The sequence below is a fragment of the Nanorana parkeri genome, unplaced genomic scaffold (assembly GCF_000935625.1).
Source record: "Nanorana parkeri isolate BGI_ZX_2015 unplaced genomic scaffold, ASM93562v1 scaffold207, whole genome shotgun sequence".
NCBI lineage: Eukaryota > Metazoa > Chordata > Amphibia > Anura > Dicroglossidae > Nanorana > Nanorana parkeri.
In genome coordinates, this window is record NW_017306475.1 from 826385 (window position 1) to 832516 (window position 6132).

Below are 6132 nucleotides of genomic sequence, written 5' to 3' on the forward strand. Positions count from 1 at the left end.
CCTCCTCCTCTCCATCCCCAGCCCCGCCCAGCCACACGCTTGTCACTTCCAGGACCTCCCCCCGACTCTTGGATTGGACAGCTGCTACTGGAGTGTCCGCCCCCCGCCGCACCATCCCCGGGGCTTACAGTCTTCTCATCGTGATTGGCCACCGCTGCTCCTTGAATGCCGGCCAAGGGAGGCAGCTCTTGTGGAGCGATGAGCGGAGGGAGGTGAGCGCTGTACTGGTACCTGGGAGCATACATTCCATACGGCAGCCATAGATATACGTTATCACCATCGTTACAGCTAGCTGAACGTATAGATCGCTATGTACATTTTCACAACCATCGATCACTCTATGTGCTCAAAGTGCACAAGGCTTTGTATCGATCACACCATCATTTGTACTGTACAACGTTTAATATGCAGCGTGGGATCCGTTTACTAGGAACTCTGTCAACACCTCGCTTCCGTCTCTGGGGCTGTGTAAACGTAGATATTTGGGGTAATTAAGTATTAATTAGGAAAGCAGGTTACCCAATGCTCGATGCATGTTTATACAATCACAGACAGCATAGCGCGCTACGGAGAATGGAGAGGGCTTTACCGGTGTGTAAGCACTGCCCTCTAGTGGTCACATTGCAGTATGACACTCTGCATTACTCAGCGCTGGCCACTCGCTCCAGAAGAGTTTAGCAGTTGTGATTATGTTAAAGTGACACTAAACTCAGGAGTAAAATCTTAAAAATACATTCAAGTACCTCAACTATTAACAAAAATGTATCCTCTTTGTGTATCACTCGGCTGTAGATCTCCAAATCAACTCTGAATTGGTGCTGACACTGTCCTTCCTTCTGGATGTTAGCTACTTTTGTTCCCCATGGTCCCTGTGTGTGTTGTAAAGTAGCCACTGCTCCAAGCTCGCTCCTGTGATGGACTACAATCTCAGTACAAATTGGTAAACTAAATATGAGATTGTAGTCCATCACAGTGAGCTTGGAGCTGTGGCTACTTTACAATACACACAGGTTTGAGGATTTAAAGCAGAGTGATACACAAATGAGATACATTTTTGTTAATAGTTATGTTACTTGAATGCATTTTTAATATTTAACTCCTGTGTTTAGTGTCACTTAAAAAAAAAGGGATTTGATCATTATGGTTGTCCTTTTATTCAAAGGTATTAAACTTGTAGGCACAATATAAGTATTCTTATTAAATAAAACAACTGTAGGCAAACAAGTGGTAAACAATAAATGTCAAACTAAAATAGAGTCTATAAAAATAAAGTGTCAGGATGTCATGCCGACCCTTAATTGAAGTAAGTGTATCTAGAAAAGTAAAAAAAAAAAACAACACAAAACCCTTAATGAATTAATTACTATTTGCCCAAATATACGAAAAATGTATTCAGGCACATCATTTATTTGGGAATGCACGGCGGCCATGTTGGCCACCAGTGCGTTCTGCGAATGCGTGCCACCATCTTAGAGGCGGGGAGCATGATGTCACTTGACGCAATGCGACATCATGCGCATGGCTTTGAGGAGAGAGCGCTGTCATGTCGGATGGCCAGTGGTGAGGAGGAGAGAATCCCCCCGAGGACGAGCTGCGTCGGCTGCCTGGCGCCCTTGTTGCCATGGTGCCCTGTGCGGCCGCACATCTCGCACACCCCAAAGGCCGGCCCTGCCTACAGTATTTACAAGTTTATGGCATTTATGACTTATAACACCTATTGCCTTCTATGTGCAGCAACAGCATATTCATTAGATAGATAAATGTGGGGCCATCATTAAAGCATCCTTTTTTTTGCATATATCTACTGCTAGCAAGCAGTAGATATATGCAAAAACATTTTATTTTTAAGTTAACAAAGGGGTTTAAACTTACCTGTGTCTCCGCCATGCGCTCTCATCCGAAGATCTGAAGATTCTCGGGCGACCGCAAAGGATCATGAGGTGGACGCATGCACAGTAGAGATCTTCGGGCGGAGATGAGGAGAGAAACAAGGTAAGTCTATGGAGGCAGTGTGCACCCACACAGACTCCGTAGGACAGAAAGTAACAGGAAGAGACAGGAGTCAGTGCTGGGTCAGAGACCGGCACCAGCGCTGGAGGGACTCCTGAGAACTATTGGAAAGAAGAAGATGATCGGATCAAGAGGCATCATTTAAGGTAAGTCCTTACACCAGCAAGGAGGGTGGGGGTGGGGGGCATTTTAGGCTTTAATGTCACTTTAATAATCCATAGGTCTATGCTTAGCTGTTTAGGAATGAAGGGATCATCACAGATACAAGGGTGTGTACGGGAGTCACAAAAAAAGCGCCTTTCAACTATTTTCAGAAATCCCTTTTACGCAGTGATCTCACTTTTTTAAGTAGCTCAAATCCACTATCTTTTAGCCTTTCCTTTAGGCATTAAGGTATGTTAGAAAAGACAAATGGATACTTTAAATAGCGGTTGAAACATGTGAGCACTAATTCTTTTAAAAAATGCATAGATATTTATCCAGCGAAACTGCATGTACATTCATTCTATGTGACTTAACTAGCTGTTCTGAGAATGGGGTAAGATTGAATGTTCTTAGTCTATTTTCTCTTCTGTTCAAATATTATAGGCAGTAGTAAGTAGATTCATTCATACAGTAGAATCAATCAGGAAAATATCACATTATGGTCACTAGATGGAGCTCAGGATCATAGGAAATAAATGCATCTTAGTAACAAGAGATACAATGTAATAATTCAAGAGAATGCTGGAGGGAATTAGCAAATAAATGTAGCAATTGTTACTTCTGGATAATTCCCTCCAGCATTTTCTAGAGTTTGGTACATTGTATCTCTTGCCATTAAGATGTATTTATTTACAGTGGCCATAATGTGGCATTTTCCCAATTCACTCTATGTTCTTTATGAAGGAACCTATTTTTACTGCTGCCTATAATACTTCAACCAGAAGAGAAAGTAGCCCCATTGTTTTTACCCCAGCTGAGCTCACAAATTGCGATGTGATTTTAATAATAAATAGACCCCTATGTGCTTCTGGCTGATCAGAGCCAATGAGACGGGGTAACTGAAAGCAGTGATGCAGACATCAACATGGTAGATGTTTGGTAAAAATCATTATTTTACACAGCTGATGCATCTCATCAGCCAGTGGTACTTAGTGGCCCTGGGATCTGGGTGATACCTGAGCCATCCAGCTGCCTTGTTTTTTATAAGTGAACACAATTAAGTCAGTTCCATTAATAAAAAAGTAAATAAGCCTTGTGTATACAAAACAGAATAAATCTGCAAAGCTCCCCAACAACTGAAATGAGTAATAAAGAGTTAAAAATCAGAAGCCCACTCTATGGGTTTGTCTTCTTTGGCTTTATAAATCCAATGACTGCAAATGCTTTGAAAATATGCCTTATGTTTTTCAAGCTAAACTCCACATATACATTTTTATCAATGAATACCAGGTGCTCTCTGGTTGGATGAAGGGCATTGATATCACAATTAGATTCAAATCAGACCGCCTTTCACTTTGAAGTCTATGTGACAGTTTTAATGTATATTTGCGACCCCTTGCAACTGAAATCCTGGCCAGCCAATTATGATAGAAGGTCCTTGACACATTTATTAGTGAATTATGATAAATATTTACTCTTAACAGGGGTTCCCAAACTTTCTAAAGGGCCATGATTTGGGGGGGGGGGGGCAACTTTGGTCAGTGGGAGTTAACAATGCCTTAGGCTCAGTGGTCAACTGTAAGAGTAAAAAAAATGCCACAGGGTTAGTGGCCAGTGGGAGTAATAAAAAGTGACTGAATTACAGAGTGACTGTAATACCCCATGGTTGATGTCAGTGAAAGTAATAGTATCTCATTGTTGATATTATTGGGAGGAATAATTCCCCATGATTTGTTTCAATGGGAGGAAAAGTGCCCCAACATTGGTGTCAGTGGGAGGAAAAGTGCCCCAACATTGGTGTCAGTGGGAGGAAAAGTGCCCCAACATTGGTGTCAGTGGGAGGAATAGTACCTCATCATTGGAGTAAATGGCAGGAATTCTGCCCCATTATTGGTGTCATTGGGGGAATTCTGCCCCATTGCTGATGTATGTCATTGAGAGGAATTATGCCCCATTGTTGGTGTCAGTGGGAAGAATTCTACCTCGTCAGTGGGATGATTAGTATCCCATCAATAGTGACAGTGCGAGGAATTCTACCCCATCAATGGTGTCAGTGTGAGGATTTGTGCGCTATTAATGGTGTCAGTTGGAGGAATTCTACCCCGTCAATGGTGTTATTGGGAGGATTAGTGTAGGGCTGCAACAACTAATCGACATAATCGATTATAATCGATTATTGAAATGCCCAATCAGTGGTGTCAACGGGAGGAATTGAGCCTATCACTGGTTTCAATGGTAGTAATTCTGTCCCATTATTGGTGTCAGTGGGAAGAATTATGCTCCATCATTTGGATCAATGGAAGGAATGGTGCCCTATCCCGAGATGTCAGGTAGAGGTATAGTACCGCAAGGTCTGGATAAAAGCAAGCAAAGGGCCACTTCCGGCTCACGGGCCACAGTTTGGGGACCACTGCTCTAAACAAATGCACAACTAAGAAGTGGTCAGGTTTTATTTTGTCGCAGTGCTACTTTAGAGCAGCTGAAGGAGAAAATGATCAATCAAGCTGTAACCTTGTAGTAAATCATTCCAACAATCTGTCTCACCTATCCTCTTGCTTTGCAACATGATTGATAAATGCCCCCCACTAAAATTTACAGTGTATATCCCCCTTACAACACACTAGTAGATTTTCAAGATTGTGGAACAATACTTCCCAGAGTATCTTTGTGAGAGATAGATTAATATCAACATTAAACCCACGTAAAACATAACTTAATAAATGCTTTTATCAGCTTCTTTCTCCCAACAAGCAATAACTAAACAACCAAAATGTATGTCCTTGTTCTTCTTTAATGGTAGCGTGTACTTTGCTGATGCTACAACAGTCTAGCCCGGTGCAGCTACAGTAGCCGGCAGCGATATCCACAGCATCACTGCCCAGATTCAATGACAAAAAAAGTTTTGTTCCAAATCATTTTCTTCAGTGTTTGTATGTGTGGGAAAATTTTTGTAAAATTGGGCACATGATAATTAAGGTTAGGGTGAAATTCCTGTCCTGACCACATTGGATTGGTGACTGAGCGATGTGTTATAATCATCCTGCCACAGCCTGGCAATGGTCTGCCAGTAAGGAAGGTGTATTTATATAATGGCGACTGGTACTAAAATAACATTTAGAACAACACACATGTTAATTAGTTTGTGGGTTCAGGCAGTGCCTGTGGTACCAGTGGAATATATACACCGTGAGAGAGAAAAACAAAAATCATGAGTCATTCTAAACGTCTTAATAGGGGATCATTATGGGTGCATTTACTGTTTGCTTTGCATAGCATTTAAAATAAATAACTTGTTACAAAGAAAGAAACTTTTCTCTAAAGACATAAATGAGGCAGAGTGTATATCCATCTACAAGATATCCTTATCTATGACCAACCTCAAGGTATACTGTACAATCTACAGGCAAATCATAGATAAGGAGATCTTGCAGATGGAGTTCTGCCTCATCTACTGTATAATCTTGTAAATATTACTACATTGTTGAAACATATCTATTTTTCCATATGGGGGGTTACAACTCTAGTCAGGTTTTTATGCTCAGCCTTGATGAAACGGGTCCACCCTTGAAACACATCCGCTGTGATTCTAGAGACAGTGGCACAATGCTGTTTACCAGGATCTACTATGGGGATTTCTTCTGTGCAGTAGGGGTTGACCAGGTCTCTTCCTGGATGTTATTTTATTTGACAAAATGAGTTTGCAAAGAACATTTGTGAGAACCAGTTTTTACTATTGTGTAATAGTGGTTAGCACTTCTGCCTTGCAGCACTGGGGATCCCTGGTTCGAATCCCGGGCAGGACACTATGTACAGGGAGTTTGCATGTTCTCCCTATGCTTGCATGAGTTTCCTCTGAGTATTTCGGTTTCCTCGCACACTCCAAAGACATGCTGGTAGTTTAATTGGCTCCTGTCTAAATTGGCCCTTGTATGTATGCATGTGAGATAGGGTCCTTAGATTGTGTGCTCCTTGAGGGCA